General features: G+C 41.2%; 1 pseudogene; it reads left to right on the forward strand.

The window, feature by feature from the left end:
* Positions 1-243: 243 nt before the first annotated feature.
* The window catches only part of LOC147441042 (uncharacterized), a 39,644-nt pseudogene continuing 12,825 nt past the window's right edge, over positions 244-27,062 (forward strand).

The raw sequence follows: 27,062 nt of genomic DNA on the forward strand, positions 1-27,062 counted from the left end.
TACATCAAGACTACCCCAGGGGTAGTTGTCATTCCTCTGCATTAAAAAATAAAGCTCGTCCTAGTTTAATGTCATCAGTCCATCAATGCAGGCCTCTTCATGTGAGTTTCCATGTCAATATCCATGATGAGTCTGCAGCAGTCATGGAGGGATTGATCAGCTCATATTGGGCTCGTGCATTCTACCTTTCACCAAATTGCAATGCAGATTAACTTCGGAATTGCATGATGTCGGATGGCCACCATGGAGTCTCCACCCACTATCAAATTGCAGGACCTTCCCCATCAAGCGTCGACAGCGATCAACACAGGTCTTTGCACCCTCCTAGCCTGCTGCAACCAAGAATTGGTAACGGCATTAACGGAACTCCAGAGACAGATGCAGGCCGGAGCAACAACAGAAAATCACCAGGTCCTCGCTATTGTGTGGACGATCAAGAGCGTAACTTGGAGCAGCACATGCAGTGATGTAGAAAGAAAAGGCAACAACAACACAGCTAGTACTGGTACTCATGTGCATGCTGGAAGAGGGGCAATGACATTGTACAAAGGCGTGAGGAAGCGAAGCTTGGGCAAATGGGTGTCAGAAATCCGGGAGCCCAAGAAGGAGACGTGCAAGCATTCAACTCTGAGGCATCATCCCAATATGGAGCGTCAGTCTCCTGCTCCCAATCGGACTCTCTCTCTCTCTCTCTCTCTCTCTCAACTCTGAGGCATCATCCAAATATGGAGCGCCGGTCTCTTGATCCCAATCGGACTCTCTCTCTCTCTCTCTCTCTCTCTCTCTCTCTCTCTCTCAACCAACTCTGAGGCATCATCCAAATATGGAGCGCCGGTCTCTTGCTCCCAATCGGACTCTCTCTCTCTCTCTCTCTCTCTCTCAAAAAAAAAAAAACTCTCTGAAAGAGCGCACGCCGGCGTGCGCTCTTTCAGGGAGGTTTTTTTTGACAAAGAGAGAGAGAGAGAGAGAGAGAGAGAGAGAGAGAGATAGATAGTTCTATTATCGTCCTACGAGGTCAAATATGACTTATGGGACCAAATGAACATGTCACGTGGTGTGAGTGGAGTTCATAAGTGACTCTCGATGCTCAAAAATGGCTAGAATGAGCGTCGCAATAGAGAGTCCACATCGTGGTTGGGAGAGGAAGGTATGTAGGGAGAGATCATGGCTGAATATATGGGGAAAAGAGGACTTAATGTGGTCAAAAGCTGAGCACTCAAGTAGTGTGTGGTACTCACTCTCTCGCACTTGACGAGGGCATAAGGTGCAAAGTCGATGACACTCCTCGCCAGTGCCCCAACGTCCTGTCTCGCAGCGTAGAGAATGGGAGCTAAGACGAATGGAGACAATGGTGCGGATCGCACTCAACCGGATGGGCTCAAGGATGTAGGAATGGGTTCGGTTATCTCGTTCCGAGAAGAAGAGAGATTTGTAGTTTGGGGCAACATGTGTGGTGTAATGGCTAAAGCGAGAACCTCCGGATTTCTCCCAAGCCGTGATACATTGGCGTTGTAAGAAGGCCTCATTAACTTGGGAGTCGATCGACGCATCCTTGACCAAGTGACATGCATCCCATCTTCCAAACCATTTCTTGATATCAAGCATCCACTCCGAACTTAGTATTTTGCTCTTGCATGTCTTTTGAACCATTTGACTTGCTTCATATGCGATTCTAAGAAGTCGATGCAAAGGGCTATGTTGTGTCTTACGCATGTACTCCACAACCCTTTTCATGCCCAAGACCTCAATGGGAAGCAATCCGGACTCAAGAAGTAAGAGCATGTAGGGTGTTTGTGTATTGACTTGGAGAAAGTTGGTGAGAAAACGCTTTTGGACATTCTCAAACTCTTTCCAAGTAGACTTCCCGATACTTCCACCCCACACCTCCACTCCATAAAGAAGCACCGGTGTCACCAATGTATCAAAGAGGTACTTTTTGAGAGCCCAACACTTGATCTCTCTTGCATTGCACATGTTCTCAAATGAATAATAGGCCCTCTTTCCGGCTTCCAAGCGACGCATTGCACAATCCTTCCATTTATGATTGGATGGAACCTCAAGGCCAAGGTACTTGAAGTGATCTACCACTTCAAGTTTCTCATTGTTATATACAATGCATGGATTTTCATCATTGAGGGTCTTTACAAGCATAACCTTGGTTTTGGATCCATTCACGATGAGCCCGCTATGTAGGCAAAAGCGTTCCAAGACACTCATAAGCTTTTGTGCATCTTCTAATGTATGTGCCAAGAGCACTACATCATCGACATAAAGCAAAAGCATGATCACCGCATTTCCAATCTTAACCTCTTCTATGCCTTCTTGCTGCATAAAGTCAAGAACCATGCATTCCAATTCATCAATGAGTAGCCCAAAGAGGGTTGGGGAAAGTGGGCATCCTTGTTTGACACCAATAGTACTTGCAAAAAATTCTGAAATTCCATCTCCCATACGTAATCGACATATCACTTTTTGGTAGATGCGAAAGACTGCATGCATAAATTCTCTCGGCACTTGAAGGCTTTGCATACGTCTCCAAAGATTTCCTCGCGGTCCCATGTCAAAAGCTTTCTTGAAATCCACAAAGCAACAATACAACTTTTTTCCTTTCAATCGAGACGCTTCCATAAGAACTCGAAGAGTGACAAGGTGATCAATAACGTTATGATGCTTTCAAAAACCTGCTTAGCCAAGTGCACGTTTGCCATTGTTTTCAGCCCATTCACTTATCTTCATCTCCATGATACATCCAAATAACTTTGCCATTAAAGAACCAACCATTATAGTGCGATAGTTGTTCACATTGTTTACATCTCCTCCTTTGTGCAAAGGTTTGATCCAATTTGCAATCCAATCATGAGGCATGCCATACTGAAGTGCAAGGTTAAACATATCGCATATCCAATATCGTGTTTTCTTGCTTGTCCATTTAATCATTTCAGCCTTGACACCTTGAAGGTCACCTGCCTTGCGAGTAGCAAGTTTCTCAAGCACGCGGCATACATCTTCAATGGTAAAGAAGGGAGACATAAATGGAAGGGAGCTACAACACTCCATCTTATCAACATTGGGTTGCTCATAGAGGTTCTTACAATGCATATACATATCCTCAAGAGTCAAGTCACCAAAGCTCTCAACGCGCTTGCCTTTTAGATTTTGCCAAAACTTGCCACATGCATTTGCTTTCTCTTGTGCTAAAAGAAGTTGTTTTTCGACTTCCCACCTTCTCCTCTTCTTTTGAACAAGTGCTTTGTATGTGTGTGAACATTTCAAGTAAACTTCCTTGTCTTTGATTGCATCCAATCTTAGCAAGTGTTTTCGGGCTTGACTACATTCCATGTCAAACCATTTCTTCTTGGTGCTACCTTTCTTAGACCTTTTGCAAGACATGTGTTTCACCGAAAAGCATTCCTTCGCACAAGAGAAAATTACTTCTTTGAAAACTTTCCACTTGCATTCTAATGTTGGGCTCTCTTGATGCTCTATCATGCTTAACATTTGATCCACCATATCAGCATATATAAGTGCTCGTTTGAAGTCTAGACGTAGGTACAAATGATTCACATCATGATTGGAGGCTACATGCTCGGGCTGTTTACCACACTTGAGGTCAATACATAACATCCTATGATCCGAATCCGGATTCCATTCACTGAGTGTAAAGCTTTGTATGCATTCTAGAGTGGCTTCTGAGAACAACATATAGTCAATCATGCTAGCACCGTTGTGCTTTCTACATGTAAAGTCATTGGTGCCTTGCCATAGAGATACACCATTTTCAATGAGCATTCCGGTACTATTGCACATATGTAGAAGTGACTTTCCATAGTGATCCACTTCTTTTGCATCATTAGAACTTCGATTATACATGTATGAGTCATCCATTCTTCTTGAGACATGCGGCATGTCTACTTGTTGTGTGTCATGTTGTAACATATTTGTGCGAGCATTCATGTCTCCAAAAACAATGACTTCACCTTGATCCTTGTAATGAGCAATGTCTTCCTCTAGTTCAACAAAGGGCTGATCTCTATCCATATTCAAGCAAGCATAAAAGTTGGAGTCATAGTGAGGAATGTAGCAATCGGCCACAAACATGACTTGGCCATTTGGTGGGCTGATTTTCAGCCATAAGTAGCGTTTATACTTATCTTCTTTGACAATGGAAACATCTTTCAAACCCTTTTTGGTCATACATGCTACGCCTCCTTGGCCTCTTCGTTGCTTTGCATTTTTGGCCCACATCAAAGAATGCACATCGTATTTGTCAAATCCAAGAATTCGTTGCACATCATGCTCCATGTTTCGACAAGAAGTATCACATCGGAGTCATTGGTAAGCTCATCAATGCCAATTCCCGCATTCCATGGATACCCGTTACAATTCCAAAAGCTTATTCGCAAGCGTGAGTTGGTCTCATAGATCATGTGTCCCTATTTGTTGAGAGAGAGAGATCTCACCAGTTTTCAAGCTTCAATCTACAGTGCTTGGGCAAAATCAATGGAAATTTACCAAAATACCCCTCTAATTTGTGGAAATTCCCAAAATATTCTTATATCTATTTTGGTTGGACTCTTCAACATTTTCTAATCTTTATTCCTTTTTGACAATTGAGATCCGTTTTCGGGTGCTTAGCATGTAATTTGTTACAAATTACCTCACAAGAAGATAATTACGTCTAAAAATAATGAACTCAAATTCTAGTTTTAACATCTTGTACACTAGACAGTTAGTCATCTTATGAAAAGCTACTTTTTTTTTTGGAGAAATTTGCTCTCATAACTAGGGGTATTTTGGAAATTTTAGAAAATTTGAAGGGCATTTTGGGAATTTATGGCAAAATATTGGGGGTATTTTGAGAATTTTAGAAATTTGAGGGGTATTTTGGGAATTTCCACAAATTAGAGATGTATTTTGGTAGTTTTTTCAGTAATCAATTTCACAAACATTTAGGAAAGATCCAAAGAGAAATTTTTCAAACTAACAGCATTTTTATAATTAAACTATATTTTCTTGAACTTTCAAAGAGAATTTTATCTTCTTTTCCTCCCTTCAATTGGTTGTTTTGAGTTTTCAATCGGCTCATTGCTAAGAGCCTAGTCTCATTGTATGTTAGTGGAAGTAATAAAATAAAGTAAATTTTGTTAAATTGTGGTCTTGCACCTAACCTGGATTTTAGCACAATGAAGGGAACATGAGGCAGAGATCAGCTTTTTTCATATGTATTTGCGTTTCCTTATAGGGCAATGGTTGCCGCTCGTTCTAGAATTAGGTTACATTTTCCCTTTCGTCTCATTTTCCCCTTCAGTTATACGGACTAGCGAGACTGCTTTTTTGAGATTGATTTTACTAAACTTATAATTTCTAGCAGGACTCAGCTTTAAGCTAAGGCACACTTTTCCCGAACATTGGCTTCAATGGCTGTCCATTTGTGCGCAAGCGGCAGCTAGCAATGTTACGTTCCCGTGAAAGCTGTGAGCAGTTGTGTGATTAAAATTTTGTGAGAGCTTGAAAAAGTACATCACGAGTGTCGGTTTGCTTGTCGTGGTCTGCGATTCCCAGCCTGCTCCACCTTTGTGCCTAAGAGTAGGGTCATAAATGGTTGCCAACCAGTTATGTCCTTTTTATAAAAAAAATCTCATGGAAACTAAAAAAGAGCACAACTGGTTGCCACCCAACCTTCATGTGAAATGACTTAGAGAAATCTGAAAACTGAAAGAGACACAGACTCTTTCAAAGATTTGTGTGTGTGTGTGTGTGTGTGTGTGTGTGTGTGTGTGTGTGAGAGAGAGAGAGAGAGAGAGAGAGAGAGAGAGAGAGAGAGAGAGAGAGAGAAGATCATGCAAAGTAGTTTGGTTGTGCTCACGCGTTGGCTTGGTTTTCATGAGGACTAAGACTTAAGTGGGAGAATGCACAAGGTGAAGAGAAAGAGAAGAATGTAAGGCAAAGATTGAAGTAGATCTAATCATCTTTGTCTCTCAAAGTGCAAAGACTTTTTCTTGGAGATTCTCTAGGCTCAACATTTTGTTGTAAAGACATTTTGTATCTACTGAAAATAGATTGCTTATTATCCTGATGATAGTGATATTGTTTCTCTTTTTTAGAGAGAGAGAGAGAGAGAGAGAGAGAGAGATCTAAGCATCTTCTCTCACTTATTAGCGCTCTTCCTAGTGGACATACATGGGAGCTCTTGGTTTGGCAAGTCTTGATCATCTGCAAAACAATGCATTGTCAATACGATGCAACCGTTTCCCTCATCCAACTAGCAAGATTTCCTTACCACCTTGTCTTGAGCAAACACAAGCTCAAAAGAGACTGAAATTAATTGACGCAAACAAATTATGGCCTTCTTGACATCCGCTAGATGTTCCCAAACAATGATCCAAAATGAGAAGGAGCCGCATCTTCCTTCTTTGTGCACTAAGTTGTTCAATTGATGTATATTTAAGTTTTTAGAAAATATATTTTTGCTAGCAATGGTGGCATGTATAAGAACGACTAGGTTTTTATAACCATGATTGGGGAGCAATGGTGCTCACTTTTATTGTTTGGGTTTAGAGAAAGCTCTCTCTCTCTCTCTCTCTCTTTCTCTCTCTCTCTCTCTCTCTCTCTCTCTCTCTCTCTCTCTCTCTCTCTCTCTCTCTCTCTCATATGTCTCTCTAAAAAAGAAGTATTCATATACTTGAGAAACTCACTTAATAACTTTGCTCGGTTTTGAGCTTGCTCGGATAAGTTCGCTCGATGTTTGGTAGAACTCGAGATAATAGGATGAGATAGAAACCTTATTATTATACTTAGATATGCATATGTACATTATAAGAAATATAATTATGTATCTAAAAAGTTACAAGATAACTCTTGTAGCATGCGTTCCCACAATGTACGTATCACAGCACGACAATGTTTCGTTCAGTTTTGAGAAAATCCGTTATTTTTTCTTTTAGGTGTTTTTTTACAAAAATCAAGGTCGGATCCTTAACCTATGTGTTCTGGGAAAGCTATGGTTCAATTTGGTAAAAATCTATTTTTCAAGTGCTTTCCACGCTATTTTTAGCTTTTCATGATTTTTATTGCTTTTTAATAAAAAACGAGTCCGCTTTCCAATGGACAAGGGGAACCCGTGGTTCAATTTTAGAAAATTTTGCTTTTTTTGCTTTTTATGCTATTTTTAGCTTTTTGTGCTTTTCAACATTTTTGAAAAGCAATGTGATTTTTAGGACGACCTAAACATAAAAATATTAATTTTAGTCTTCGTCAGATTTAAAAATGACCACCCAGAGAAAAAACAGGATTAGACGATGTCGGGGGATATGTGTTCGCTACATGAGCCGGGTAGGCGCCGGGCCTCTAACTGTGGGAGGTGTGAGAGAGAACAAGAAGAACAGATGCATATGGCTTTGGCAATCACCGTAGTCTTCAATTAATTAATTCAAGCTTTTAGTACAATGTAATCGATAGCCAAGGCGGACTGTTAGCAACACCATCACTCGGATCAGCTAAAAATTAGGAGTTTAAGCTCTCTTTTTACAAAATTAATCGGGCCGTTAACGACACTGGGGCTTAAGATGATGATTAATCAACCTTCGAATTGATGTCGGTGAGGAAATTTTTGCCTGCTGACGAGGAAAATCCTATTGTGTCGATTCTATCTGTTGGATTTGTCTTCAATCAATCTTTATGCCGAAAGTATTTCTTCTCCTATGACTGCTTACAAGCCCTTGTTGATCTCTCCTTGCCTAAGCCGATGAGAAATAGTCTCCTTGGTTGCCTTGGTTGCAAAGCCCTAGCTTAAGCCTTGCCAAGATCGATAGAGAGAGAGCTCGTCCTTGCTTTGGTTTTGAGATTGAGAGAGAGAGAGAGAGCTTGTCCTTGTTTGTGTGCTGAGAACGAGCCAGCCGAAGCACCTTCGGATTGGATCGAGAGAGAGGCTCGCCCTTCCTTAGCTTGGACTCGCCCTACCTTAGCTTGGATTGCCGATCAAGAGAGAAGCTCGCCCTTGCTTCCTTGGTTCTTCCCCTTCTTGCCCTCATTTTTCCTGCGTTATGCTTCTCCTTCCTGAGAGAGAAATCCTTTTCTTTAGTGCTTTTCTTCACCTCCTCCTCCCTCCAGGCTTCGCTTGTTTTTTTTACGAGAGCAAGAGAAAGGGAGCTTTGCTTGCCGAGGATCGGAGTAGGAGAAAGCTTCCCCCTTTGCTCCTATTCGAGGACGAGAGAGAGAGAGAGAGAGAGAGAGAGAGAGAGAGAGAGGGCAAGAGCCCTCGCCTTGCTTACCCTTCTCAAACACGAGAGAGGGAGAGCCTTTCTCTTCCAACTGTTCGTGCTTCTTTCCCTTGCTATCCCTTTTCTCTTCGTTGATGCCTTTTCCTTATAATAGCCCTCCTCGGTTTTTGCCCCCACCATGCAGTCACGGTGCCGTGACTGGCGTGGCGTGGGAGCGGGGTTGATGACATGGAAGTCGCCAAGGTCAAGCAGCTCAAATTTCGCTTCTGCTCGTTTCGAAACTGAGCGCCATGGCATGCTGATCCATTTTCAATTCTTGCACGTCACGATCCGAGGATTGCCGCGCTCACAATGAGCAAAAAGCTTCTCCATGCGCTACCTGTTCGTAGCTTCCACGCCATCACATCCTTTTTCTTGTTTTCTTTTACACTAAACCCCTTGCTTAATTAATTGGGCAGCCATTAGCCATGCCCTTTAGGTGGGCGGCCAATTTTATTTGGGTTATGGCTTTGCAAGGGCACCATTTTAGGCATTCACATAGGCCAAAGCTTGCAAAGCTTTTCCATTGGGTGGCCATAATCACTGCAAGGGCACAACATTTGGCATATATGCCGACCAATGCAATTCCAAGCAGTATATGTCTTGGGCGGCCATAGTCCCCCTTGGCTTCTTTCCGGCTCTTAAAGGGAACCCCATTTGGCATACATATCGGTTAAGGCATTGCCAAACACAGCAACTCCAATCTTCCACCAACTCTTGACTAACAATGTCATCATGAATTCCAATTCTCATATCAAGTTCTTAGTGCCATATGCCTTCAAGATGCAAGTATAAGTGATTGCATTTGGTAAAAGACCTTCCCTCGCATTTGGCTAAATAGTCGATGTTTCTAAGCTGCAGCCCTTTTTGCATAATCCACAATCATTGCATTCCAAAACCTATCCTTCCAAGAGTGTGTGTCGGGTTGTTATAGAGGCGTTCTGTGTGTTTTCATCCCGCTCACATTCTTTGGCGCCCCCATGAAGGATCTTCTTCGAGTACCTTCTGCTTCGAGCTTCAAGCTTCGAGATTCAGGATTACAGGTTACAGGTTATAGGGACAGGTAGGTACAAGTGATTCACACAGGTACAGGTAGCTGGAGTTCAGTGATACATTGGCAAGTGGGAGTCACTTGCAGTTGCGATGGATATGCATCAGTTGGTGCCTGTTTGAGCGCATTGTCTGCTGGTATTGTACGTTACTTGTGGAAACTACCATTGTACGCCTTTGTGGAGCCATATTTGGTTTTATTTGGTAGTCCCATCCATTTTTGAGACTTGGTCTGGAAGATAGTCATTTCTGAGACTTGACTATACGTGATTTGCATTAGCCTTCGTGTGAGGGTCGATAGCGTGAGTTTTTATTGAGCTGGGGGATTCTCAAATGTGGAGATCCTTTCGGTGATACAGGTAGCTGGAGCACCCTTTTCGTGACCTCGTCATAGGTTATGTACTAGTGATTCCTAATTGATGCTCGGGTTCTATTGTTGGCAGTTTATGCATACATATACAGTCTATATTTTGGGTTCTTACTGCTCTACTTCTAGGGAAACTCTGTCAAATTTTTTCCAAGTTATGATGGATGGTCTTTTGGTCTTTTGAGCCATTTATGCTATTATGCTGCTGAAATTTGGCAAAATCAAAGGATAAGACAAGTGTGCCTTCTTGGGAGCTGCATGGTTGACTTTAATGGATGATCAAAATGGCCCTCAATTCACTCCTTTTCATTAACTCAAAGAATCCAGATAAATGTTCATGTGTCCAGGAAGATTTCTTTCCAGCAACGCATGGTCTTTATGTTCGGGCCAAGAAGATTAAGAGAGATCTTGGAATATCCTTTGTCTGTTGTAATTCCGATGATTAACTATGAAAACTCATTTGATGTGCATGTGTCTGTCCTTATCTAAACTTGAGCTCCATTGAAGTTTCTGGGAATTGAGTCAGTCAAAAGTTTTGGGTTCTTGCACGTGTGTTCGAAGGGGTTCTCAAAGCATCGTAACTTGGGTAGCCATGGCTTTCTCTTATCTGGAGTTTCGTGGAAGAAGTGATGAAGATGTGGAAGACTTTTTGGAAAATATGGAGGTTGCCTGCATTAGCAACCAGATTCATGACCCTGCACAGATGTTACGTCTTCTCCAAATCTGTTTGAAGAGTGATGCACGAGTGTGGTCAAAAGCATTTGAAGAGGAGTTGCGTGGGGCTAATCCACTCGTAAGGTTGAGTTGGGACAATCTACGGCATGGGTTGGAAGTGGAGTTTGTGAAGACAAAAGATCCTGACAAAGTGTGGCAAGAAGTACAGACTTTAGTGCAAAAGAAAGGTGAGCCAGTATATGTGTACATACATAAGTTCTCATTGGCATGGGAGCGGATGTGCAAGGCCTTAGCTCCACAGGTACCCCCACCTAACATGATGAAGAAGGACAGGTTCTTGGTTGGTCTTTGGGAGAATATACGTTGGAGAGTGGAGCTAAAGAAGCCTAGGACATATGAAGATGCACTAGAGGTAGCAAGGAACAAAGAGTGGAAGTTGAGGAAAATGAGCCACTTAGGGGTTGAGTCTTTGCCCATGAGGTCTGCATTTCAGCCTATGGAGTCTTCGTAATGTCGCATGCCAGGGGTTCGTCATGAACCAGTGGTTCCTATTACTCCTCAGGTTATGCCAGCAGTGGTCACTTCAACAATGCAAGATGATGGGCTAAGGCAAGACATGAGACAAGTGGTAGATTTAATGAAGAATCTCAGCCTAAACATGCTAGGTCAAGTGGAAAATAATCGAGGTCGAGGGAGGTTTGCAAATCAGCCAGGAGGTGAAGAAATACCCAGGAATGGTGTTGGACAAAGTAATGGTAGGTTTTGGAGGCAGACGCCCACATGTTATAATTGTGGAGAGTTGGGCCACATCAGCCCGCAATGTGATAAGCCACCAAGGATGGGTGGATACATGTATCCATTGCCAAGACAGGTGCTAACTAGGTCAAATGATTATGGCATCGAAATCAAGGGAGAAGAAGGAACCAATGGATTAACCCAGGAGGAAAAGGGAAACACAAAAGTGTTAAGTGTAGTCACCTTGGAGAAGGCATCAAAGCTAGAGGATACATTAGTGATGCCTATTGGGAAGAGGACCACAGAGGAAAAGGAATGAAGAAGTTCTCCAGGTCCTAGTAAGAAGAAGGGAAAGAGCCATGAAGGAGAGGATGTCAAGGCCAAGAGGAAAAGGAGGGCTCGTCGCAAGTTTCATGTTTCAGATTTTCCACTAGGGGATGGGCAATTAAGCTATGACTTGAAGGAGGATCTGGCAAGCAAGAAAGCAGATGTTACTTTTGGGCAGCTTATAGAGATGGTGCCTAAGCTAAAGCGACAGTGGAAGAGGATGGTTAACCCAATGGAGAAAGAGCCAGAGAGAGGTTCAGTGAAGGTGTTGGCGATGGACGAGCTACCAAACATTTGTCCAATAGTAGATGTGTGGCACAAAAGAAAAAATTTGGGACAAGGTTATGTTGATGGTGGAGCCCAAATATGCGTCATAACACACTCATGCGTTGAGAAGATGGGTCTCACAGTGACTGGGGTGTCTGGTTTCCGGATCAGATTGGCAAACCATCAAAAATTAAAGTGTTTGGGTGTTGTAAAGAGCTTAGAAGTGGAAGCATATGATGCAAAGGTAGTGGTTGATTTTCATGTGATGCCAGCACGGTTGGGAGCATATCCTATTATACTGGGCAGACCATGGTTACGTGTAGTGGGCTATTCAGGATTGGGACATGGTACGATTAGCCTCTATGGAAAGACAGGTGCCAAGAAGCTTTATAATATATACACAAGGAAACGATTGGAGGAGCTTTATGAAGATGAGGATGAGTCTAGTGATGAAGACTATTCCACAGTGACTGATGAGGACAGTGATAGCACTACCAATAGTAATAAGGATGCTGATGTTTCATTTCTTTTGATGGACAAAGAAACCCTGGAGTCTGGTTTAGTTGCATTTGCAAATGAGGTTGAAGATGAAAGTGAAGGGCCTTATGAAGTGATTGAAGGGTTGATGCAAACCAAGGTTGAATTGTCGAAGAAACAAGAATTGATGACACAAAAGATCAGTGGAGACCCCTTAGCTATGGAGAAGGAGATATATTTGCTCATGCAGGTCTATGCCAAAGTAATTAATAGTTTTCTTGATGCAAGGTTGATATATGGCATCGCTACAAGTTTTCCTTGGGAACCAGGTGGAAGCTTGATTAAGCTTTTGATGCAGGGAATGCAAAGTGTTTTGTATGGGATCCAGGTGGCATGAATATCTCTTTTTGCCTGCTGTTGAGCATGAATGCTCTAGCAGGCTAGGGGATGGGCAAATTATGTCAGGATTTTTTTGGAGCAAGGGATTTTGCATATGTACATACACATGCATGGTGCATCGAATAAAGGATTTCCCATTTTCCATAGCCAGGTGGTTACGTGGGGCCCACATGTGTACAGGTAGGACAGCATGCATTGATTTTCACTATCACCAGTACCAGTGTGTTTTTTTTATAATAATGAGGAGTTGGTAGTGCATAAAACTTCTCGAAGAAGCTATCCGCGGGCCGACGACATGAGGTAAGCAGATGCGTCAGATGGCATCTAGTGGGGTCAGAAGGTCGAATGGGGTCAATACTTGCACGTGGATAAGTACGGACACAACGTGGGTGTTTTCTTGTGATAATTATGCATAAAGTTCATCATGAGGACCATCTTTTGGGGCCACTTCACATGGTGGCGAGATGAATTATTGAAAAAAGTGAGTGCCAGGTGTGCGGATGGATGCAAAAAGGTGACAACTATGCACTGCGAGGTCAATTTTTGACCTGTTCGGGGTCCGTTTGAGGTCATCTGAAAGGCCAAGGGTGCCCAAGTAATAAAGCTAAGTTTGGGAACTGAAAAAACAGAGATAAGACCAAAAAAAATGTGGAGAGAAGAGGAGGAACAGCCACAACTGTGTTTTTGGGGGGTTTTGGAGCCTGTTTTGGCCATAAACTGCTCATCCAATGTCGGATTTGAGCACTTTGACATTGTAGACTGGGGTTTTGTGCCATTCCGGACGCGATGGCACTGTCCATTTTTCCAAATTCCTCACTCTTTTTCTATTTTTTTGGCTGTGTAAGTTTCTCCTATGAGCGAAGCTTCTGCTCCAGTTTGTGATTGTATGTGGCTTACTTTACCCATACTGTGTGAGCTATTTGCCCCATTGGTGTTGGCCCAAGCTCAATTGTATCTAACATCAGAAATTCTCCTCTTTTGAGATGAGTTTTTTGAGTGTGTTTGTGTATGTGTGTGTATCTCTCTGTGTAGAGTGGGCAAACAAATAGTCTCTCTCCTCTCGCTCCATAGTTGTGTTCCCTGTCTCGGCCAAGTGTGTTGTGTAAGCCGAGTGGTGGCCCATAGTGTGTGTGTATATCCTTCCAAGAGTGTGTGTCAGGTCGTTATAGAGGCGTTCTGTGTGTTTCCATCCCGCTCACAGCGTCAACGTGCCAAGGATCACCAAACATACCAACCCTATTTGCATAGTCAATGCGTTAGTGAAATGCATATTTTTCCCCGTCATGCCCTAAGATCTGTGTGCACACTGTTTTAAAACCATGCATCACTTTAGAATTGGAGGATTGTTCATGGAGCTAAAATTTTGGATCCAAAGCAAATGATGCGTGCATTTACACCCATCAAGATTTTGTACATAAAACCAAGAATGTTTTGTCTCTACCAGTGTAGGCTTGAACTTCCTTAAGATTTTTAATGGCTTAAGACATACACCAATACGTGTCACCAAAAATATTTTGTCTCTACTAGTGTATCCTTGAAATTCCTTAATCTTTTAAATGGCTTATGACATATACCAATACACATTCCCAAACACAAAGGTATCTTTATCCACCAAGCACAAGAAGTCAACAAAGGGTTTAGTAACATTGACAACCTTTTCCACATTTTTCCAGGAACCCTGGAGAATTGATGAGTTGATGAACCCTTAATGTTATAGCTTGGTAGCTCGGATATTTGATAAGCCATGCATCCCATTACATGTTGGCAATTGTCTCCACGAGTGCATGTCAAAATTCTTTCAATGTTGACAACACATAATATGCAGTAGCAAACCTAGTCACATAGAATATTTGTAATGCCTTGTTAGGCCACTTTGTTTTGAATAAGGTGTATGAAAATTGTGCTCTCTAATGAATTTTACTACTGTGTTTAGATTGAGAAAAAGGAGATCGCTCCCCTGTTCATATGTCGACTTGGGGCCGTCTCTTTAGCTACAATGTCAATTTATCAACTACTTTGTCGCATTGGCAAGTCATGTGTGTATGCACACATGAGATTGCTATCCACCCCAACATGTGTGTGTGTGTGTGTGTGTGTGTGTGTGTGTGAGAGAGAGAGAGATGGTTGGAGGGGGGGACACAAGCAAACTATAGATATTTTGAATGTCATCGTTACTGAATTGGAACAATAGCAAAATTCCTTGAGATCTATGTGATTTTTTTTTAATTCAAGTATATATCTACGTGTGTGTGATTGTATGTGTCACAAACACACATACATGTGTGTGTGTGTGTGTGTGTGTGTGTGTGTGTAAAAGAGAGAGAATTAGACACCATAAGAAAAACGATAATTGAACTCAAATATCTATCTACAGGGTCTTGAACTCATGCGCACATTGTGTGTGTGTGTGTGTGTGTGTGTGTGTGTGTGTGTGTGTGTGAGAGAGAGAGAGAGAGAGAGAGAGAGAGAGAGAGAGAGAGACAGAGAGAGATATCTCAACTTATTCTATCACCTATGTATCATTCCAATTTTATCATATGCTTCAAATCTTTAATATAAGTTGGGATTCTGTCCATGATGTTAAAATATTCTATAGCCTTTTTTATTGACACTAAAAGTATCCTAAACTCTTGACATGTCCACACATAAACGTCCCTTTCTATCATCGCATAGTGCCCAACGAGAGAGGATGCTCACAAGCAATCATATTAACAAAGAGTGACGGGCATGTGTGTGTCTCCCTTGACTAGGTGATGTGCCTCTCTCTCCCTCTCTCTCTCTCTCTCTCTCTCTCTCTCTCTCCCCCAAGCCCTCGAGACCCTTCTCGCACACGCTCTTTATAGCCAAAACGCTCTTCATTTTGTTGATGTATTCGCAATGCATATTTCCTCCCCATTAAGATAGAGACCAAAATTACTAATAAAAAATAAAATTTTAGAGATGTTTTTACTATTTTTAGCCGCTTTACTTCATGTTAACTCGATTTGAGTCCGGCTAACCTAAACTCTCAATAACTACGCTTAAGCAAACCTTCTCCAAACACCATTGGCAAGGAGTCCTCCTATTGCATAGATTGAGAGAGAGAGAGAGAGAGAGAGAGAGAGAGAGAGAAAGAGAGAGAGAGAGAATTTAACATCACCACAATAAACACTTAGTGGAAAATAGTATCTAATGAGTTCTAAGAGAGGGGGGGGGGGGGGGAGAGAGATTAAAAGAGAGAGAAGAAGAAGAAGTACACAAGAGACCTTAAAAATATGACCGATGAGTTTTTATTTTTAAACGCAAGTGCTTACATGTTTGCATACTTTCTCAAGGAGGGAGAGGAGGTTGGGAGTTTTATTATTGTAGTAACAATCACATTGACCATAAAGTGTAGAGAGAGAGAGAGAGAGAGAGAGAGAGAGAATGATTTTCCTTTAAGGTTATATTTACCTATGGGACCAAATACAACATGTAGCATGCATAAAGGCTATGGATATAATGGTGATAATTGACAAAATGAATCCATGAAGTTTTTGCGAGAGAAAGAAATGTAGGCCGTGGACTGGCAGGCTAAAATCTAAGAAAAGCAAGTTTGATGTGATCAAAAGTTGAGAACTTAATTAATATATGATGCTCATGCTCTTAAGTTTTTAAGGGGCATAATGTGTATACATAAAGAGCTCTCCTACACTACCTCAATGTCCGATCTCACATTGAAGGGAATAGGAGCTAAGCCAAATGGTTGGAGTTGTGTAGATTGTGCGTAACAAAATAGGCTCAACCATGTAAATGGTTGAACACAGTCTACTCTCTCAAAGAGGAACATGCTTTTGTAATTTTGGAAGAGAGGGAGAGAGATATTAATGACATGCATGATTTTAGGTCACAGCCTCAATTTTTCACGACGTCCCTCAGATTAGCATAATGGCCAAAAATCTTGCAAAAGTAAACAATTGAGCAACCTTATTTTTCTTTCATTTCTATCACATTTGAAGTTGAATATGACATGAAAGTGTACATGAAAAAATAGTGTGCACCTTATTGTAGTAAGCTATCTATGCATTGTTATGATTAGGTGACGATGTACATGTACACTGTTACTATGCTTGCACACAAAACATAGATAGAGATGCAAATGAGGCAATTAGAGAGCAACATAGATGGAATGGTCAATCAAATTCTTGATATTAAAAGAAAGCTAACTCATCTCTTTGAAACTTGAAGCTCTTGTGGGGTATATTGGAAACTATGAGTCGTAATCTTTTCACAACTCTACTCTTAGACATGAAAAGTTTTATGATAACATAGTGAAGCAGTTTTGGGCCTTCATATTTTAAGACTTGATGACTTACGCAATTTGTACTTTTGGACTTGGTGGAAAATAAGAGAGTGGAGCAGATACATTGAATCGAATTGTGTTTCCATTGTTGAAACCGATTCTAAAACCCACTCCATCTTTTCACAGCATGCTAGCTTATTTGATCTGCATAATCAAGCTTGGTAGCATTACTAGACAAAGATAGACCAAAAGGAGGGCTCTCTCTCTCTCTCTCTCTCTCTCTCTCTCTCTCTCACACACACACACACACACAAACAAACAATAGAAGTAGAGCACTCCTAAGTTTGTTGAGCAAGGGCTAGCACCTCATAAAAAATCTTGTGAAAAATAATGTCTATGAGAAGCTCCCAAGCTTGGTATCAAAGAATAATTTGCGGAAGTTTATATATATTCATGTTTGTTAGAATAATCTATCAAGAGATCACATCATGCATCACTCTTGAAAATGCAAGAGACTATACATGTAGAAAGAGAGTAGTGATAGTGTTCCACTTGGGACAGAAGATAGACCTATGAGAATAGAGGTGATATTTGTGGTATTTTACATATATTCATGTTTGTTAGAATCTATCAAGAGATTGCGTCATGCATTACTTTTAGAAATGATAGACTATACATGTAGGAAGAGACTATTGATAGTGTTCCACTTGAAAGAGAAGGTAGCCCTTTGAGAATAGAGGTGTTGTTTCTTTGATCGCAACAACGCGTGGGTCACATACTAGTTGTATTTTAATTGTCGGAGATTGTAAAATCCCGGTTAGATTTTGAGCTGGCCTTTAAGAAAACCAAGACATTTACATAAGATTTAGTCTAAGATTTAGTGTAATTACCGGCAAAAGCGTCAAATTTTGACCTCAAAATGGGGAGAATTTCAAGCTTGCTCTTATTTTCATCGACTAGGGAAAATGTATTTTTCTAGCCCCAGCTCCTCGTGAAGCCAAATTTGAGACTTTTTCGAACAAATAGCCTTTAGGTTGAGCTATGGGCTTGATGATAACGGTTTTATTGGTTAAAGAATATTATTGGTCAAAGATAGCAATAGCTTCCTCTATTTATTTCTTTTAAGGGTTGTGCTTGGAGGATGGTGCAAGTAGTATGGGACAAATTTTCTTTTCAAAGTATGTTGGTTCAATTTTAGAAACATTTGTTTGAGTTGAATCTCAAGGAGATGAAAGGGAAGCTCGGTACTAGGTGGAGGTAGCACATGGCAAGTGTCGAGGGAAATTAAAGAGGGGGGCAGTGCATAGGTGTGCACGCATGAGGATCCGAAGGCAGCAAGTGTGCAAGCACGGGGAGGCGGAGGACGTGCATGGCACGCGATGCAGAGAGGAAGAGAGAGAGAAATAGGTGGATTTTTTTATGTTGATGCTTGTCGTGGGGAGCTATTGAGATGCATGCATGCACCATGTCCTTCTCTCTCTCTCTCTCTCTCTCTCTCTCTCTCTCTCTCTCTCTCTCTCTCTCTCTCTCTCTCTCTCTCTCTTCTATTTGCTTGCACGACACAAGCCCTGGCTAGAGCAACACCACCCCCACTTGTTTTTCTACAGGGGAGGCTACGTGTGGAGCCGCACTTGGAAGCTATGTGAGGAGTGTGTAGTCCTGAGGTTGCAAGGAGGAAGCTAGTACAAGGCAGGCGTAAGAGGCCAGAGATTGGGGCGGGGCGGGGGGGGGGGGGTATAATAGACGAGCGTAGGATGGGGTGGAATGTTGCAGGTCCAGCATTGCTTTTTCATCTCTCTCTCTCTCTCTCTCTCTCTCTCTCTCTCTCTCTCTCTCTTTGTCACTCGCATGTAGGAAGGAGCCAGCAAGACCACGTCAAGTGCAAGTAGAGGAAGTGTGCATGATAGTGCTAGTGTCTACCTCTTGTTTGTAGCTAGCAATATGGGTGCTGGTCTTTGCCTCTTGTTTGTCTGTAAGGAAGCGTATGCGACAGTGCTATTATCTACCTCTGGTTTGTCTGTAGGGTGATGGTATCATCATCACAGGCACATGCGGGATCAAGATATGAGCAAAAGTAGAAACATTCTCCGTGTGTGTGTGTGTGCATGCGCGCAAGTGAGAACAAGCGACAAAGGGGAGATTATACTTTTTTCGAGCTAGCAAGAGAGAATCTCCATGTCAAATTAATGAATAAGTAGTTGAGGCTAAAGTCAAGGAAGTTATCGTACAAGGTTTGGCAAGGGATGGGGTCTTCAAGGGGAGACATCTAACAAGGATTTGGAGCCTTAAAAGGTGAGAGAAGGAAAGGTTTGAGTTCTTTATGTTATGGAATTGATATTTTACTATTTTTGCAGTTGAAAAGTGGAAAAGGCTGGACCTAGCTAGGCCTATGCAAATGGAAATATATATATATTGTACATAGTGCTCTTTCATGAGCTTTGGCCATTTATGACCGGCCTGTTATGGAATTGATATCTTACTAATATTTGCAGCTAACAGGTGGAAAAGGTTGGACTGAGCTAGGCCTATGCAAATGTAAATATATATATTTTGTACATTTTAGGGAAAATTACCAAAATACCCCTCTAATTTGTGGAAAGTCCCAAAATACCCCTCAAATTTCAAAATTTCCCAAAATACCCCCGATACTTTGTCATAATTTCCCAAAATACTCCTCAAATTTTCCAAAATTCCCAAAATACCCCTGGTTGTGAGATTAAAGTTTTTGAAAGATTAAAAAATTTGTACCTTTCATAAGAAGACTGATTGGCTAACAATACAAGATACTAAAACTAGAATTTGAGTAGGTTATGTAGGCTTTGGAGATGAATTGCTTTTATATATAATTGCCCTTTTTTGCGAGGTAATTTGTGACAAATCACATGCTAAGCACTCAAAAACGGATCTTGATTGTAGAAAAGCATAAAGGAATGATAAGCTTGAATAATTCAACCAAAATAGATACAAGGGTATTTTGGGAATTTTTGAAACTTGAGGGGTATTTTGGGAATTTCCACAAATTAGAGGGGTATTGTGGTAATTTTCCCTACATTTATTATTCAAGTGCTCTTTTATGAGCTTTGGCCATTTATGACCGGCCGGCCAGTTTGTACTCACTTTGACCATTCAAGAAATCTATAAATCAAATACGTGCAAGAGGAAAATGGTCACTCTTGCACGGGGGGAGATTGCACCCAGTGCTCATGTCTATTCTTCTCTCCTCTTCTCTCTTCTCTCTCGTCGTGCCGGTGTAGCACTCCACTCTAGGAGGTGCGCCTACATGCTTTCTTTCTCTCTCACACACCCTCTGTCTCTCTCTTATCGCATACGGTTTGGAGTATGTGCAAAGATGGCGTCCAAGTTTACCCGCCTTATATGGTTGGTGGGTAAAGCTGCTGCACTAGCCAAATGACGAGGGAACTGAGTTGTATGCAGTAGTTGACCAACAACAGCAATCCCTCATCCCCATGTCTCACCAACCACCATGCAGGCCTTTGTCGAGTAGCTAGTTGTTACTCTCTCTCTCTCGTCTCACTACAGGCAGTCGTTCAAAGCATTCCCCTTGTCGCTCTTTGGCTCACTACGAGAACCATCCGCTGATACCTATCTTTTTCTCATCAACTCGTGGTGGCAGGTACGCCACCACGAGTTGGTGGCAGGTATGCCATCAACGGTACGCCACTCATAGCTCGAGCGCCGCCATTTTTAGTTTTATTTTTTTCTCATAAGGTGCACAACACCCTCTATCTCGCTTTCCTACCTCCATCAACCCACTCTCTCACTATCTCTCCCTCGTCGAATATACCTGCAATCAGTTCAACTACCTCTTTTTCCCTCATCAACTCGCAGTCGGTCGCTGCATGCCAGTAAACACACCACACACTTCTAAATGTGTATCTCTTTTGTAGGGCATGCAACCACAGCGCCCACACCCCTACTCCACTCAGCATGGCGGCAACTACGTTGCATCGTTCGTTTATCGTCACGTTATTTTCAAAATTGAAGACAATTGCCACCTCCTGTGCTCTTTTCTCCACCTTCAGCTTTCAATCAGAACCAGCTCGATGGCTCATATTACGGCTCATGTTCCTGCAACCCACAGCCCTAATGCCACTTTCGGCCCTCCGCGCAGGCAGCCTCACACGTACTCTGGAGCCAGACTCTGTAAATATTGTATCCGTCTGGTCGGATAGCCCTTTGGAAGACAAGGCATACACAATTTCATTTCATTTTGCTCTCTCCCTCCCCCCTCCTAGTATGGCTACTTATAGAAGCGAACATCGGCGAAGCTCTTCAACAACCTGTGGAATACTTTCTCCGACAACGCCTGCTGCCTAGCATCCTTCGGCATTGACGACGATGCTGATGCTGATTTTAGGATTTTAGGTTTAGTTTCACAATTTACTCCATTCTAATTTTGTACCCAGACATTGTATTCGATCCATAAGAATTGTATCCGTTTAGTACCGTAGGAAGATGGTCAATATTTGTTGTGCACGGAGGTCCACTTACACGCACTACTTTAAAATGGCCAGGTCGCTCCTCCCTCATACACCACAATCCATGTTGTGTCTCTTGCCATGCATGCTAAGAATTCAAAATAGAGGACCAATCTGAGTGGTACTTTGTTGCATCTATGGATACTACAAAATATATTAGTTGGGCTACCAAATCACGGACTACTCATTAGTCAAATAATATTTCGTACTCCACACAAAGCGTCAACAATTTTCAATTGTTTGTAGTTTTTAATTGTCTACATCTGATGATACTCATAAAATACATGAATAAATATTAATTCGTTACTCATGGAAATTTTGGTCTATAGTTAATGTTCCATTCTCCTGTTATCTATAGCTCATGATAGTAGATGATGGTCTAACCATGAAGAATAATGATAAAATTTATATCATATGTTAGTTAATGTTTCAGGGAACATATGGTATATATGGTAAATAATTGATTTTACCTTTGATCTTGGACCTTTAACCTTAGCCTTCCGGTGACCTGGGCGCTAGAAGCCCAACATCTGATCCTAGTATGAGTCTTCTAACACAAAATCTAGCTTTAAGGCGCTTCATACGGTTTTTCCTTCTATTATTTTCATAATGTTATCGTACGTAGTAACAATAGTTAATAAGGGTGCTGCTACAAATTATTTCTCTTTGCTAAAAGGACTTCTCACAATAAGAACCACATGTCTTCCGTACATTTTGGGTAGGTAGGATTACATATGCACAATATTTTAACAATGAGACTACTATTCTACACTTGGACTAGCTTAACTTGGAAAATAATGATAATAAACAATCAATAATTGGAAAAAAAATCTCTCAGATATCTATGTAGTAGTTTTGACAGGATCGTGTTGATCTTTTTACATTCTCGTTCCTTCCTTATTGATTGTGATTTATCATGGCATGATATTTACGATCCTTTTTAGTATGCAACATACATTCCCAAATCCCTCCCTCAATATATAATTTTGTCAATACTGCATTTGAAGTTGGTTAATGTTTATTTTATTAGGACATGTAGTTAACACTTCAAACTTTGTCTAATCTTCCTTGAAACTGTTCTCTTTGTATATATATTTAAGGACACACAGCCAAACAGTTTGCAACATAGATAATACCAATAGACTATTTAAAAGCAAAAAGATTTTTTTCCTTCTTTCACATGGCATGTGAAATTAACCATCCTAAGATAATGGAGTTTCCTTACACTAAATGTAATTTCTATTGAGATGATTTATCATTAAGCTATGCCGCTGCTTATATGAGTTAAGGTGTTGTGGGATAGTGAACAACAATTTGTAAGTACCCTCCTACTCAGCCATGCTCCACATTGGTCTCACACATGTGATTAATGTTACATTTTTATGCCTAGCCTAGTCCATTGGTCACGGACACACAGATTTGCCGATTTAGGCAGTGTGTCGATACTCACCTTGGTGCAGATCCGCTGATATAGGCAGCACATTGATAAACTTCAGATTTATGATTTTTAAATAATTTCCAATGCAGATTCGTCGATTTAGGCAGCACATCTTATTGATGTAGATTCGCCAATTTAGGCAACACCAATCACAAAATCATGTTGTAGTGGCTAGCCACCACTATAACTGGTGTGATTTTGTTACCGAGTACAGAAAATAAAAGATATTTTGGATTTGGATTTGGAATTTGATTTGGAATTGGTATATGATGCTTTTCTGTCGCGACAGTATTTATGGAATTGGACTTGAGATTGATGAGAATTCATTATTGAATGATGAGTGTGACCAATGATATCTTGATTCATCAGGGTATGACACATACTACTTATTCTAGTGGTATGGGACACTAGAATAGGTAGTATGTGGATGATGGCAGGTATAAGCAATGTTGTCTAATTTTATGGATTTTTCTTTTACTATTTGATACAAATGTCTAATCGTTGTTTTTGACAAGTATTGTTTGCAGATTTTTATCTTCGCAACTGAGGACAGTTGCTTTCCAACGGAGAGGTATGTTATGGAACTGATATTTTACTATTTTTGCAGCAGCTGACAGGTGGAAAAGGCTGGACCGAACTAGGCCTATGCAAATGGAAATATATATATATTGTACATTTTATTATTCAAGTGCTCTTTTATGAGCTTTGGCCATTTATGACCGGTCGGCCAGTTTGTACTCACTTTGACCATTCAATAAATCTATAAATCAAATACGTGCAAGAGGGAAATGGGCACTCTTTCACGGGGGGAGATTTCACTCACTGCTCATGTCTATTCTTCTCTCCTCTTCTCTCTTCTCTCTCGTCGTGCCGGTGTAGCACTACGCCCTAGGAGGTGCGCCTGCACGCTTTCTTTCTCTCTCTCTCTCACACACCCTCTATCTCTATTTTATCGCATACGGTTTGGAGTATGTGCAAAGATCATGTCCAGGTATACAATTTTGTCGATTTATGGCTTGCAATATGTTGTTTCCTCTATTTGGCAGGGCCACCTCACCCTCCGTTTGTAGCACTTTAGTAAGTTAAGTTTCTTTTTTTATAAAGTCCTTAGCTGAGCTTGAATTGCATTAATCACAAAAAGTTACGAACAACTCCGACATATCCTTTGCTCAGGGAACTCCATAATAAATACATCACAGGATATGCACCTCCACAAATATTCTTACTTGTTAAGCTTGCAATTTTTATTCTTTATACAAAGGAGATTCCACCAGCATGTCTCTAGAATAGAATTTGCATCCAGAGGCTCACACTTCGTTTGAAAGAGTAATACATTTCTAGACTGCCATACTTCCCTAAACATTGTAGCTCTTACTATGCATATGTCAATCAATAGATCCTGATTGTCTATGTGTCTAGAGCCCATAGCAAGGTCACGTCTAAAGGGAGTTTCCACATGTGTGAACACCCACCTGCAAAAGTGCCCGTGAAGTTTCTGATTTTGGGACATCCCAAGAATAGGTGCATGAGGGTTTCATTCGAGTGTTTGCATCTGACACAAGGAGCTTCGGAAAGCCCTCTTGCTTTTGCCTTATCTTTGGTTGGCATGAATCCAAAAAGAACCTTAAAAAGGAGGACTTTGTCATTCTCTTTGCATTTGGCTTTCCATGTGTTTCCAACTACTTGAGACCATTTGCTTGCAAGTCCACTTTTAGACTAGATCTTGTTGAGGTTTGCGATCCAAGCCTCTGAAGAGCAAAGATTTTCTTGAATCTATATAGTTTTGGGCAAGAAAAACAGTCTTTCTCCAAGCCACTTCCAAGCTTTCCAATCCATTGGTCTGGAGCAAGAAGAAAGGGTTATGTGTGAGATTTTTCCAAGAAATCTTCTGATGAGGATTTCCTCTTGGAGTGAGAGATTGTAACATAGCTTAAGATGCTGCAAGGATTGCCAATCCCCTTTTTGATAGTCCCAAAAGCAATCCAAGGTGACAAATCCCTTATATTTAAGATTCCTGCCAATTTCTATCCAATGGTTATTAAGGCCCAAGTCTTCCACAATAGGGCCCAAAGGAGACTAGTCTCTAGCCGTACCCTTCCAGTACCTGGTCTTTTCCTTCCACATGAGCGCATCAATGGCTTTACAGCATTTATCAATAAATTTCACAGTAAAACCCCTTAATTGAGACCTTACACCGCTGGGGGGAGAAGCCTATTGTGTATGCTGAGGTCGGACCATGAGCCACCTTTAGACCTCATGCAGGCTTCCATACCATTTCGCTTGCCATACAGACCCATCTCTCCACAAACTCGTCAGGGTGCAAAAAGCACATATAGCCAGATAATGAGTGACAAGGTCAAGGATGCCCAGTCCACCTTAGGCTTTTGGTTTAGCAATAGCCTCCCATTTCCCCCATTGCCACAGTCTTCCCATAGTCAATTTATTTCTCCAAAAAATTCCTTGATTGTGTTCAAAAAGGGGTTCCGATTTTTTTGACATAATTGTAAGAATGGTGACGTAAAGGTTATATACAGGATGAAGAAGGTATTAATTATCTAAGTTCTCCAGTGGAAAGGAGTCCATAAGAACTCCCAACGCTTCATTTTCTTTTTGATTTTATCTTGAACCTAGCCAAATGCTATCTTGTGATCATCTTGTGTTACCATATACGTGTGGTAGTGATGTGTGTGAACACACTAAGGACTGCTGGGGCATTTTTGCCCTCACTAGGAGGTTTTTTCCCTCGTGCATTGTATATACGTCCATCAATCTAGGGCTAACTTATCTTTTCCATTGCACACTAAGTAATACACTCTTTGTTGTGTACCTTGAGCTTCCTTCGTCTTCTCCAAGCTGTGTGTGTTTTCTTGCAACCCTATTTCCAACAATTAGTATCACAGCGAGTAGCATCATCTGGAGCTTCGTCTCCAGCATCACCAACACATGCCTGCTCACTTTCTTAGATTTCATTGAGCTTTGGTGAGCGTCAGCAAGTCGAAAACTACTTCAGGCTCAAATTTTCCATTCGGGCTCATTCTGGCCTACGTTTCCACTATAGGTAAAACTGCACAAGCAATTTTGTCATTTTTTGCAAAATTTGTGTCAATATCATCTTTTGCATAACATGTCCCTTATAGTATTCTATAGATTTTCCTTTATAGCACGTGTTAGTCTCGCTTGGTTTCTCCTCTTTTTGGGAAATTTTCACATCAGGTGCAGACATTTGCCATAGCTGACAACAACACAAATGTGTTCAAAATGTTTGCTGTTGAGGATAAATTGGGGATGGGGACAATTACCCAATATGGGCTTACATGATGCAACATGTTCTTGTGTCAAAGGGAATTTGGAATGTTGTGCAGGGACTTGATGTACGTCCTGGTTCTAAGGATGCAGATGATGTTGAGGATGTTGCAAGTTTTGGTGGCATGGTTGCTGTTGCCAGAGTTGTTTTACCTACGATTGAGCAAGCTCATTGGGATAATAGAGATGCACAAGCTCATATGTTGATTGTGTTATCCATGAAGCACACCTATTACTCCTCACATTTGTTCAGCTAAATCTGCAAAACTGGCTTGGAATATTATGGCTTGTCTTTATGCAAGTCGCATAATGAGGCTAAACTTGCATTCCTGCACAAAGAGATAGAGTCAAGGATTATGCATGAGGAAGATAAAATGGACACTTTATTTTCTAGATCAAGGATATTAATGAGAAACTTATTTCTACAGGTGAAGTCATTTCTGACAGTTCCCTTTTGCAAACTGTCCTTGTTGCTTTGCCGCAGATTCTTATGAGACATTTGCTAGTACTTGGAGACTTATGACCCAAGGAAATTCAGAAGCTGTCAAGTTTGATACATTATGCACATTGTTGTTGCAAGAGTCACTCTCAAGAAAAAACAGGGTTAAATAGCGTGTAGTTGAACAGGCTTTTATTTCCGCTCAGAGGAAAAGTGGTAACATCGATGTAGCCACTTCTCATGGTTCTTCGTCGAGTGGAAAATCACATGTTTCCAATGCTTTTGTTAACAACGTCTTGTTTGGGAATTTTGGTGAAAACAAAAAAAAAAAAGAAGATGTGTTGCCATTATTGTAAAGATAATTATTACTTGATCAAGCACTATCCATAATTGAAGGCAAAAGAGGCTAAGAAGAAAGAGGCTGGTTCCACCACAAGTGCAGCAATTGTAGAGTCTTCTATGAAAGGAGATTGTGATGCTGATGTTAGTGCAAAGTGCACTTATGATCCTTCTGTCCATGATGCATGTATGTCAATTATTGCAGATGCTTATGTGTGGTACTTTGAC

The sequence above is a fragment of the Adiantum capillus-veneris genome, chromosome 15 (assembly GCF_014529385.1).
Source record: "Adiantum capillus-veneris isolate H3 chromosome 15, ASM1452938v2, whole genome shotgun sequence".
Lineage (NCBI taxonomy): Eukaryota > Viridiplantae > Streptophyta > Polypodiopsida > Polypodiales > Pteridaceae > Adiantum > Adiantum capillus-veneris.